The sequence below is a fragment of the Mauremys reevesii genome, linkage group 5, assembly GCF_016161935.1.
Source record: "Mauremys reevesii isolate NIE-2019 linkage group 5, ASM1616193v1, whole genome shotgun sequence".
NCBI classification, from domain to species: domain Eukaryota; kingdom Metazoa; phylum Chordata; order Testudines; family Geoemydidae; genus Mauremys; species Mauremys reevesii.
In genome coordinates this window covers 7,069,505-7,080,670 of record NC_052627.1, presented here as the reverse complement: position 1 = coordinate 7,080,670, position 11,166 = coordinate 7,069,505, and the positions used below count along the sequence as shown (strand labels likewise).

Genomic DNA, 11,166 nt, shown 5'->3' with positions numbered 1-11,166 from the left:
GGGCTGGGGATAAGGAACTTGGGGTGCAGACAGGCTGCCCCAGGGCTAGGGCCAAAGAGGACTCCCCTCCACCCTCCCTGGCAGCAGCAAGCTCCAGGGGAGGGACCCCTCCTCTCCCCCGCAGTTCACTGCACATGCTCCTAGGTCCCTCTCAGGTCCAGAAAGCCCACTCGCCTCCCCTATGGTGGGTACCGAGGGGGGAGGTTGCCATCACGTGTGGACTCCCCTGCTGCCACCCCTCACCATAGCCTCACTGGGGATGGGGCTGCCCCTTGCCCAGCATGGTGCAGGAGTGGGGACTGCAGGGTGGTAGCTGGGGAGGGGCACAGTATCACAAAATTCACCTAAGCCCCAGCTGCACAGGTCTAGGAAGCTCCCCTCCCCAGTGGTGTAGCCAGGTTCTAACATCAGGGGGAGCGAACACGTAAAAAAAGGTGCCAGCCAACATATCCAATTACTAATCAGGTAGTTCTATAACAGGCTGCCCTGACTCCATCACCCCCTGAAGCACAAGGTAGGGGTAGGCACCACCATGTTGTGCAACAAACACTTGACAACATTACTGGACTTAGTGCTGGACAATGCGGGCAGGTGGGTATTATGTCATTCAATCATTCAACCCATAACATTGCACACATTTTGCCTCAGTGAAATTAAATATCCAGAGAATTACTGGGCCTGTGATGATGATGATGACCAGGGCTTGCTCACCTGTGGCTCCCCCTCCCTATGCTGTGGAGTCACAGCCAGGCAGGTCTGCATCTGCAAGCAGGCACCCTGCCTCAGGTGCAGCTCCCATGGGCCCTGATAGCCACTAGACTGGGAGCCTCCCGGCCAATGGAATGGGCTGGGCTGGGGGGCGGAAGGCAAAGGGGGAGATTGTAGGGAGCTTTGGAGGAGGGGAGGCAGTGGGGGAGGGGAGTGGGCTGGCACAAAGGGGAGGGCTCTTTGGAGAGGAGTGACAGGGGCACAGGGGTCATTGGGAGTCTCTCGAGGGGGCAGAGGGTTGTGTGGGTCTCTGTGGGGCAGGGGGCTGTGATGGGCGGAGCCAGCTGCAACCTGGGTCTGCTCTGCGGGGGGTGTTGCTATAGTCCCCTCAGGAAGCCCCCCCCCATCCTGTGTATTTTATACCAGCCCCGGGGTGCCCATTGCTGCTCATTTCCCCACCCACAGCTCCATCTGTCTGTCCCCACAACTCCCCCGGCTGTGTCCATCTGTCTGTCCCACAACCCCCTGGCTGTCCCCTTGTGTCGGTCTGTCCCACAACCCCCGGCTGTGTGTGTCTGGCTGCCCCCACCTCCGCCGGCTGTGTGTGTCTGTCCCCCTTCCCCCCTGCTGTGTGTGTCTGTCCCACAACCCCCTGGCTGTGTCCTTGTGTCTGTCTGTCCCACAACCCCCAGCTGTGTCTGTCTGTCTGGCTGCCCCCCACTGTGTGTGTCTGTCCCCCAACCCCCTGGCTGTGTCTGTTTGTCCCCACCAAACCCCCCCACCCCAGCTGTGTCTATCTGTCTGCTCCCCGCTGTGTGTGTCTGTCCCACAACCCCCAACCCCCTGGCTGTGTCTGTTTGTCCCCACCAACCCCGGCTGTGTCTGTCTGTCTGCTCCCGCTGTGTGTGTCTGTCCCACAACCCCCTGGCTGTCCCCTTGTGTCTGTCTGTCCCACAACCCCCGGCTGTGTCTGTCTGGCTGGCTGCCCCCCACTGTGTGTGTCTGTCCCACAACCCCCAACCCCCTGGCTGTGTCTGTTTGTCCCCACCAACACCCGCCCCCCCGGCTGTGTCTGTCTGTCTGCTCCCCTCGGTGTGTGTCTGTCCCACAACCCCCAACCCCCTGGCTGTGTCTGTCCGTCCCCCCCCCGTGTGTGTCTGTCCCACAACCCCCAAGCTGTGTGTGTTTGTCCCCACCAACTCCCCCATCCCCGGCTGTGTGTGTGTGTCTGGCTGCCCCCACAGCTCCCAGGCTGGGGCTGTCTGTCTGTCCGTCCCCATGTGTCTCTGTCCCACAACCGCCTGGCTGTGTGTGTTTGTCCCCACCAACCCCCCCTCCCCGGCTGTGTGTGTCTGGCTGCCCACAGCTCACCGTCTGTGTCTGTCTGCTGCTCACAATGGCTGCCCAGGGCTCAGCCGCTGCCTGTGGCTCGCTCCCCCTCCCTGCTGTGGAGGCGCGGCCAGGCAGCTCCGGCACCGCCCCCAGCAGCTCCCATTGGCTGGGGTTCCCGGCCAATGGGCTGGGAGTCCAGTCACTCCTGAGGCCCCTCCCGGGAGCTGCCGCGGCCGCTGCGGTGAGTGAGAGCTCCGGCCGGGTGTTGCAACTCGGGGACCCCCAGCACAGGGCCTGGGGCCCAAACATTGGTGGGGCTGAGCCCAGCTCCTGGATTATTGGTGGGGCCTGGGCCCCACGGGCCCATATAACTCGCCGCCCCTGATCCTCTATAGAAGTTTTTCACCTCTGCATTGAGCCTGATCCTGCTTCCATGTAAGAGAGAGATTTTTGTCTCAGCTCTCAGCAGCTCCCACAAAGTACATTCAAAATCCAGCCACCTACAGAAGTGGCTAAATGGGATCTGCTAGGTGAAATTTTCTGTGCAAATAGTTTTTTCATTGAAAAATGAAGATGTGGGTTGACCACTATGACCTGTGAATTCAGGTTATTTAAGTGAATAGTGTCTGGAAAGAAAAAGAAATGTCAAAACAGTTCAAAGAAGTATTCCTGAAATTAAAGTCTGACTTTCGGGTTTGGAATTTTCCTTATTTATTTATTTTTGTAAAGTGTTTCATTTCAGCTGAACATAACACTTTGTTCCATCTGAAATCCATTTTTTTCACTTTTGTTGTTGTTGTTTTCGCCAAGAAACCTGAAAAAAAACATTGTTCTGAAACTTTTTTCCAGTTTGGTCACTGACCCAAACAACCAGTTATTAGCCCAGCTCAGGTGCTGAGATGTTTTGTAAATCTGGCCCTGAGCTGCTGCAAACCTCTTAGTGGGAACAACATTGGATCAGCTGCTTGTCACTGAAGACTTTACTATGCTTAGAAGAATCAGGTCTTATACAGGAAGCTCACCTCAACCTTAACTATGGTGCAATAAGAACAGCTGCGTAAAAAAACAAAATCCCTACAGTGAAGATCATTAAAATGTCAGCATTAACTAATGGTTGCCCTATAACTATAAGGACCAATATTTTCAATTATTGGCCTCGAATTACGTGTCTACATCCCTATTCAGCCATCTGCTGGATTCAATGATAGCTGTTGGGTGCTTAGCACTTTTGAAAATCCGATTGCTTATTTCTGAAGATGGATTTTAGACCTTCGGCCTGTGACAGAAATGGCAATTTCCTGCAATATCCTGGACAAAGTTTACTGAATGAAGTTGAAGTGTCTTAGGAGCTCATTGTATTAAAAAGCATATGTGTACATATGATTGTGGGATTGCATGTAGACCTGGCTAATGTAAATCCTGAGAAGAGTTATGAGTTTCAAAGGACTATTTGAGATAATGTTCCAGACAAAAATGAACATTTAAAGTTATCAGCTTCCCAGAAAATCTTGGGTGTCTGCAAATGTACCTCCTCCAGTTATGCAAGAATTCAGCCTTCGAAGCTTCACTCTGAGGAGGAGATCTTGGTCTGCTAATCACATGTTACATGAAGAAAAGATCAGAGTCCCAAGCTATATAAGAAAGTGACTCCCACATCCAGGGGTGTGCTTGTTCTGAGACAAGGTGATTAGGCAGTAACCATAGGAAAAACCCTGGTTAGGGTTTTAAGGTCTGACTTCTGTCAGGTCCCTTTTTGGAGTAGGGGTGATCTCTGGTAGGCTTATTAGCACACATGTAGGTTTTTATGGGTTTAACGTTCTATCTGTAATGCTTTAACCTTAAGAATAAATGTGCTTGCTTAGCAAAAACGGTGTGGTACCTTTATAACTGTGGACATGTTTCTGTAACCTCTGAGAAGAAAGGAAAGCAGTCCTGCTTAGTCAGTCTGACTTGCTGGGGAACTCACACTATAGGTAGGGAACTGGGCAGCCTGGAAATACCTTGGTCAGGAGGGAGAGAGATGTGAGCTGAGGAGCTGGAAGTCTGAAAGTAGGTAACATTGGTGGGCCATAGAGGGGGAATACATGTCAGTTGCCCTGAACTGTGACAGGGCCTTTGTACTGCCAATCAAAAACACTGGGTTTTTTTTAAATGTTTTTACTGACAATTCTATTTTTGGAAGCTAACTCAACATTTTGGATGATATTTTCCTGTTGACAATGGATGTGTTTTTGACCTGTTCTAGGCTCCTATTTTTTAACAGTCTTGGCCTTAATGACTTGCCCAAGGACACCCAAAATCCCGAGAGGAAGCAGGGATTGAACCCTAGTGTCCTGAGTCCCAATCTAGTCCAGCCCAATCGACTGCATTCCCACAAGACCCTCCTTCATTCCTTGTGCCTCTAAGACATTCCTCCCCACTTTCCCTTCCTTTTTTCTTTACAGCTGCTCTAAAAATTTTCTAGCTAAACTGCTTTATGATGAATCAGGAATTTGGGGGGAGAACATTTGTTTTTTGTTGACATATTTGTAGTTTTTGACTGGAACACAAAAAAACCTGATTTTTTTTAAAGATACATTTGTGGGGGGTTTCAAAATGTTTCCTAGCTAATAAAATAGATTTTTCAAGCAGCTGTACCAATTTACCCATAGCACTTCCTCTCTTTCACACTCTCTTGTCTCTGCCCAATTTTCCCCATCTCTATTACACTCCATCGTTCTCTCTCTCTCCCCACCCTGGATCCTTTTTGTCTTCCAAGCTTCCCTCATCTCTCTTCTCATTATGGTCCCCTCTCATTGAGTCGTTCCCCTCAATGGGAAGATTAAATGAAATCACAGCCTCACTGGTAATAGAAACATTACAGCGGCAGCACAAAATGGCTGTGTGCTGAGAGTCTATGCAAATAAAGCTAAGACAACAGGCATTGAAGTTTAGGCAAGCAAAAAGGAGTGTTCTGTTTTGTTGGCTTGATTCTCAAAGGGCAGTCGTGATCCATGGCCTTTTCTAACAGTATAGCTATATACTCAGGCAGGCGCGTCAGGCAGGCGCGTCTGTGTTTTGTTCTATCCAATGCATGATCCTTAATGTGGACTAGAGCTGGGCAGAAAATAGATTTCCTGTCCTGGGAAAAATTGACAGAACTCAAAAAAATTTCCAATCTCAAATTGGAATGAAAAATCAATCTAAAAAATGACATGAACTGGCAAAAATAAAATATCAGCTCAGGTCAATTAAAATGTTGAGATTTTGAAATATAGGTTTAATTTCTCTTTTTTATTCTTGCTACAAATATCTGAAATGTCTATAAAAAGTCATTTCAAAATGTTGAAATGGGATGTTTTCCTTTTTAAAAAAAAAAAACCAGACCTTTCAAAAAATAGGAGGGGAAGTGACTTGCCCAAAGTCATACACCAAGTCAGTGCCAGAGCTTGGATTTTACCCCCTTTCCCTCTGTCTTAGGCCAGTGCCCTAACCACTAGACAGTACTGCCTCAAGATACTAGCATGTGCTTTGCAACTGAGGTCCATCTCTAACACATACCTTCTTCACGAGGGGGTGTATAAAGATGTTCCTTGAGATCCATGCCTGAAAGGTTTTTCATAAACAGCAAGTCCAGTACTGCTCTCTAATACACATCTTAGCATGATATGAGAGTCTGAGGTGATGCTTTCAGTTTCTTCATGCTTGATATTTTAGCTTTGAACCTGGTTCCCCCCACGAGGCAGCATGCTAGAGTGTCCACAGGTAATCAGATTGGTACAGCTGCCTACATGTTCTTTTTAATTGGATTGAAGTTAATCACAGCAGGATTAATTTGAAGAGATCAAGGAAACAGTGATTTTTTGTGGAAAGCAGATGGCTTCTTCCGGATAGAATAAAACTTTGATAGCAGGCTGAGTTGTTTAACGTTTTAGGTTTACAGAGATAAAAAACTCAGCTACTATTAAAAAAACTCTATATTATATTTAATCTATGATGGCATGTGCCATGCCAGTAAACCTTACATTTTGGAAATTATCTGTGTGTCTTTCAAATGCAAAGTGGTTTACTGAAAGATATAAGCATTGGAATAGCAGCATGCACTAAGCCTGGAGTCACTTATAAAAAAGTACAGCCAAAGGCATCATAGTTATTCCTAAGCAAAAAACAGAACAAAATGCTGTTAAGATTAAGCCATATTGTCCTTTAAAGTGATGTTAAGAGAGGGTTTCTGTTAATAGAATAATAAATGGCCAAGATTTTCCATAGTGACTCATGAGTTTGGGTGCTTCCATTTGTGTGTATCTGGCTTGAGGCATCTTAAAAGGGCTTGATTTCAGAATGTGCTAAGCACCAGCCCTCTGAATATCAGTCTGTATCAGATTGGGCACGCTAAAATGGAGGCCCCCAAAATCACCAGGCACTTTTGAAAATCTTGACCAAATGCTCTAATGAACAAGAAGATCAGTTATATTAGCTGGGTTCTGTTCTCTCCATACCTGTGAGGAAGAAAGCATACTCAAACATGTCTCCTCTCCTCTTCCCACCACATGCACAAAGAAACCCTGATTTCTAGACCACATCAACACTAACAGACTGACTCCTGTCCTGTGTGGCACAGAGAAGGATTTTCAAATGATAAGGAGATGTGAGTAAAAATCAGCTCAGAATGAGGAAGGATGAGGTCTAAAAGTTCAGCCGCATTGTAGTCAAAGAAAGGTCTCTCTGGAGACCAGAGAGGCGGAAGTCATTTAATTTCAGGAAAAGTTGAAAGAAACATGAAAACCCCATCAATAGTTAAACAAAAGCTATAATATTCAGTGTTTTACAGTCCTGTGCAGCTCCAACTTGCAATGTATTTTCCAGGTTATATGGCTGGATTTTCTATGTCAACTTTTTCATCTTTTCTCTCATTAAGACCGGTTAAGAGATGATTGATAAATAAATCTGTGCAAAATCAGCTGGTTTTTGTTGACAAAAAATCTGCCACACCTTACCAGCTGGTTCTGTTTTCCTACAAATTCTTTGTCACTATGAGTTTGCTATTCTCATGAATGCAGAAACTGAATATTAGTATTCTTGGAGTGAGCAAAATGAGAAGACTCCATTCATGTGTTACTGAAGAAGGCTATTCAGGAAGGCAAGATGATACTCACATAGAGGGACTCAGCACATTGCTCCACAAAAAGGCAACACAAGTTTTACAGGAATGGGACCCAGTCAATCATGAATGATAAGAGAACATTTTGCTAGAAATCATGCTAAAGTAACGTTCATCCAGTGTTACGTACCTATCAGTGATCGTGATTAACAAACAAAAGATATTTTTACAATGAATTGCAAGATATATTAAACCAAGTTCATGCTTATGATGTCATTCTGGATATGGGTGATATGAATGCCTAAATTGGTAACAACATTGAATGTGAGCATTATATGAGTAAACATGGATCCGAGGGGTGAATGGACAATGGTGAAAGAGTCATCAGACTGTACAGTATGTATAACCTGTGCATTGGGGGAATACGTTTCCTTCAGGGCAGGAAACACAAACTAACATGGAAGTCTAATGATGGACTTACCAAGAAACAATTGCCTCACATTGCCATCAGAAAGACCATGGAGGTAATCACTGCTGGACACACACTCGTTTCTCACACTTCTGATATCAGTGACCACTGTCTTATCATCGGAACAGTTAGAATGAAGCTAAACAGACACGCTAGTAAGAAAAGAGAGATGGTATTTGATATGAAAATAACTGATCGACCCAGGAGTCTGGAGGATTTTAAAGTCCAGTTCTCAAATGGATTTTAAGAGTGGCAAGTAATGAATGATGATATAGAGGAACAATGGGCTCGCTTTAGAGATGTTTGCCAGGAAGCTGCCACAACTTCACTTGAACCAAGAGGATCAAGGAAAGAAGAATAGATACTGCTGCACATATTGAAACTGATTGAGGAAAGAAAAGCCTTAAGTGCCAAGCACAGGTGACACAACAAGATGAACAACATATGCTGCACCAGGAGTATGTAAAGAGGAAGTAAAGGAGTTTTGTCGGAAAGATAAAAGGGTGTCTTGACAAAAAAGCAAGAGAAGCCAAAGAAGTATCAGTGAGAGGTGACGCCACACCTGAAACGATTTCTTGTAAACAATTGTCATCACGGCTCCAGACTCAGAGCTATCATAAAAGTGAAGATACACAATTGTCAAGGGAAACAGATCAAAAGGAACAATGGTAAAAGCACTTTAATGAAGTACTCAACCAACCACAGCCAACAATTCTAACTGATACAGAATTAAATATTTCACTGTTATAAATTTCAGAAGCAGAAATTTCTAATAATTAAGCAGCTTAAAAATGGCAAAGTGCCTAGTAAAGATACGCTCCCTGCTGAAATGCTTAAAGCTGGTGAGGATGTGGTAGTCCATGAACTATATAAACTTTCTAATAGAGTTTACAGAAGAGAATTCTACACAGACGATGGGAAGAAAGGCATAATCTGTAAATTGCCAAGGAAAGGTAGCCAACTGGAGTACGATAACCGGTGAGGGATAATGCCATACTCACATTATTCTGTAGTGTACTGTTGACCAGAATCAAACTGGTCATAGATGGGAAAAATAGTGTACTGAGCAAGCAGGCCTTACACCAAAAAGATCTTCCATAGACCACATCTTTACCCTGAGACAATTGATTGAGGAATGGCTTGCTTACCAGAGAAGATTAATCCTGAACGCCATAGATTTCACCGAAGGTTTTGACTCCACTCATAAAGAGTTGCTATGGAAGATCTTGCAATAGTGTGGACTTTGTGTAAAGCTAGTGTCACTTGCTGTATGAAGGTTCAAAATACTGTGTAGAGATAGAAAGTGGAGAAACCAATTTAGCTTGATTATCATAGGCATGTGGTAGAATTACATTTTATCACTCCCTCCTTTTCTGTATTGTGATAGATTATGGGATGCAAAAAGCAACATCAAAGGAAGCTTCAGGAGTTAATTGGAACAGAGGAAAACATCAAGGTGTCGACTTTGCAGATGACGTTGTTCTGTTGGAGACAGATAATGATGATGTCATGAAAAAGTCTACTACCATTGTCAAATGTGAGGCTGCCGAAGTAGGGTTAAGAATCAACCAGAAGAAAACTAAGGTCATGAGCACTGAAAGAAGTCAGCATACGTGATTGATAGTAAAGAAAACAGAATGATTAATGAGTTTGTATCTTGGAAACACAGTCAGTGCAGATGGCCATCATTGCCAGCAGATCAAGGGACGTGATCATTCCCCTCTATTCGGCATTGGTGAGGCCTCATGTGGAGTGCCATGTCCAGTTTTGGGCCCCACACTACAAGAAGGATGTGGAAAAATTGGAAAGAGTCCAGCGGAGGGCAGCAAAAATTATTAGGGGGCTGGAGCACATGACTTATGGGGAGAGGCTGAGGAAACTGGGATTGTTTAGTCTGAAGAAGAGAAGAATGAGGGGGGATTTGATAGCTGCTTTCAACTACCTGAAAGGGGGTTCCAAAGAGGATGGATCTAGACTGTTCTCAGTGGTAGTAGATGACAGAACAAGGAGTAATGTTCTCAAATTGCAGTGGGGGAGGTGTAGGTGTATATTAGGAAAAACTGTTTCACTAGGAGGGTGGTGAAGCACTGGAATGGGTTACCTAGGGAGGTTGTGGAATCTCCATCGTTAGAGGTTTTTAAGGTCAGGCTTGACAAAGCCCTGGCTGGGATGATTTAGTTGGGAATTGGTCCTGCTTTGAGCAGGGGGTTGGACTAGATGACCTCCTGAGGTCCCTTCCAACCCTGATATTCTATGATTCTATGATCTCCCCACTAGATATTTGCTGTACACACCTAGACAAAATTCAGGGTTTGCACAGCATGTACTGCGCAACGGTTTCTTTCCATCCACAGCTAGAAGATAGTGACTACAACCAATGGAAGCACCTCTTGTGGAACTCTCTTAAGGCACACTTACATTTCAAACCACAATTTATCCATGCACACAAGGGAACCTTTCATCCACAGTGGTTGGATTCACTTGCACAGGCCACTGGAGCACTGTAGATTTACGCCTCACTTTGCCACATAGCAAGTGCTCATGTAGACATGCCCTTATTCCAAAGTGTTGTTCTTCTCTTCACGTGAACCTTCACTCTTAACAGAGTTTCTCTATGACAGGAAATGGCCTCCCTATTCAAATAGTTCCTCATCTTCCACCACATCCCCCCAATACAGCAGTATCTGAAAGCCTCACACTGCTTTAATGTAGTTAGCCTCACTGCACCCCTGGGAGCTAGGGAAGTACTAATATTCCCATTTTACAGAGGGGGAGCTGAGGCAAAGTCACAAAGGAGGTCTAGCAGAGGAAGGAATTGAACCCCACTCTCCCATGTTAGCACCCTGATCAGTGGTCTGCACTTCAGCTAGTGTACTTATAGGCCAGGGGTCGACAATGTTGTGTATTTGGTTGTCATGGTTTTTGTTCCTATGGCAACTGAGTTAGATTGTTAGGGGCTAGCCCAGCCGGTTTCGGCCAGTTGGGTGAGCTCTGTGTCTGTAAATAAAATGGTAGTTTAGTTAGTTGTCTGCTGTCTGGCCTCAAGTGATTTCTTCCTAAGCCGTCTGCCCCCAAGGATATAACAAGTGGTGACGAGGATGGGATTCCGGTGCTGCTCCAGTAACAGAAGGAAGTAGAAGTCAAGGTAAAGAACAAACAAACAAAAAAGCTGCTTGTTTGCACTGACTGTGAAAGTGAGACTAAAAATCATGGCTACTCTGACCAGGCCACTGGAACCTTTTGATGAGAATATAGAGCAGTGGCATGTATATACTGAGCGTTTTGAGCTTTTTGTTATTGCAAATGACATTACAGAAGCGAAGAAGGTGCCAATATTCTTAAGTGTTGTAGGGGCTAAAACCTACTCCCTGCTACGCAGCTTACTACACCCTGTTAAGCCAGCGACTAAATCTTACAGTGACATTGTCGAAATCCTGGGGTCCCATTTTTCCCCCAAACCACTGGTAATTGCTGAAAGATATAGGTTCCACAAAGGAGACCAAAAGGGAGATGAAATAGTTGTACAATTTGTAGCAATTTTAAAAAAGCTAGCAGAACACCGTGAATTTAAGGAGAT

The 11,166-nt window shown here is 45.4% G+C and overlaps 1 long non-coding RNA gene across 1 annotated transcript; it reads right to left on the bottom strand.

The window, feature by feature from the left end:
- Positions 1-2,805: 2,805 nt before the first annotated feature.
- On the bottom strand, positions 2,806-10,444 carry LOC120405516. The gene is made up of 3 exons (XR_005598634.1): positions 10,008-10,444; positions 8,738-8,875; positions 2,806-2,854 (listed from the first exon to the last, which is right to left on the bottom strand). It is a non-coding gene; the product is annotated as an uncharacterized LOC120405516 (long non-coding RNA).
- Positions 10,445-11,166: the final 722 nt, after the last annotated feature.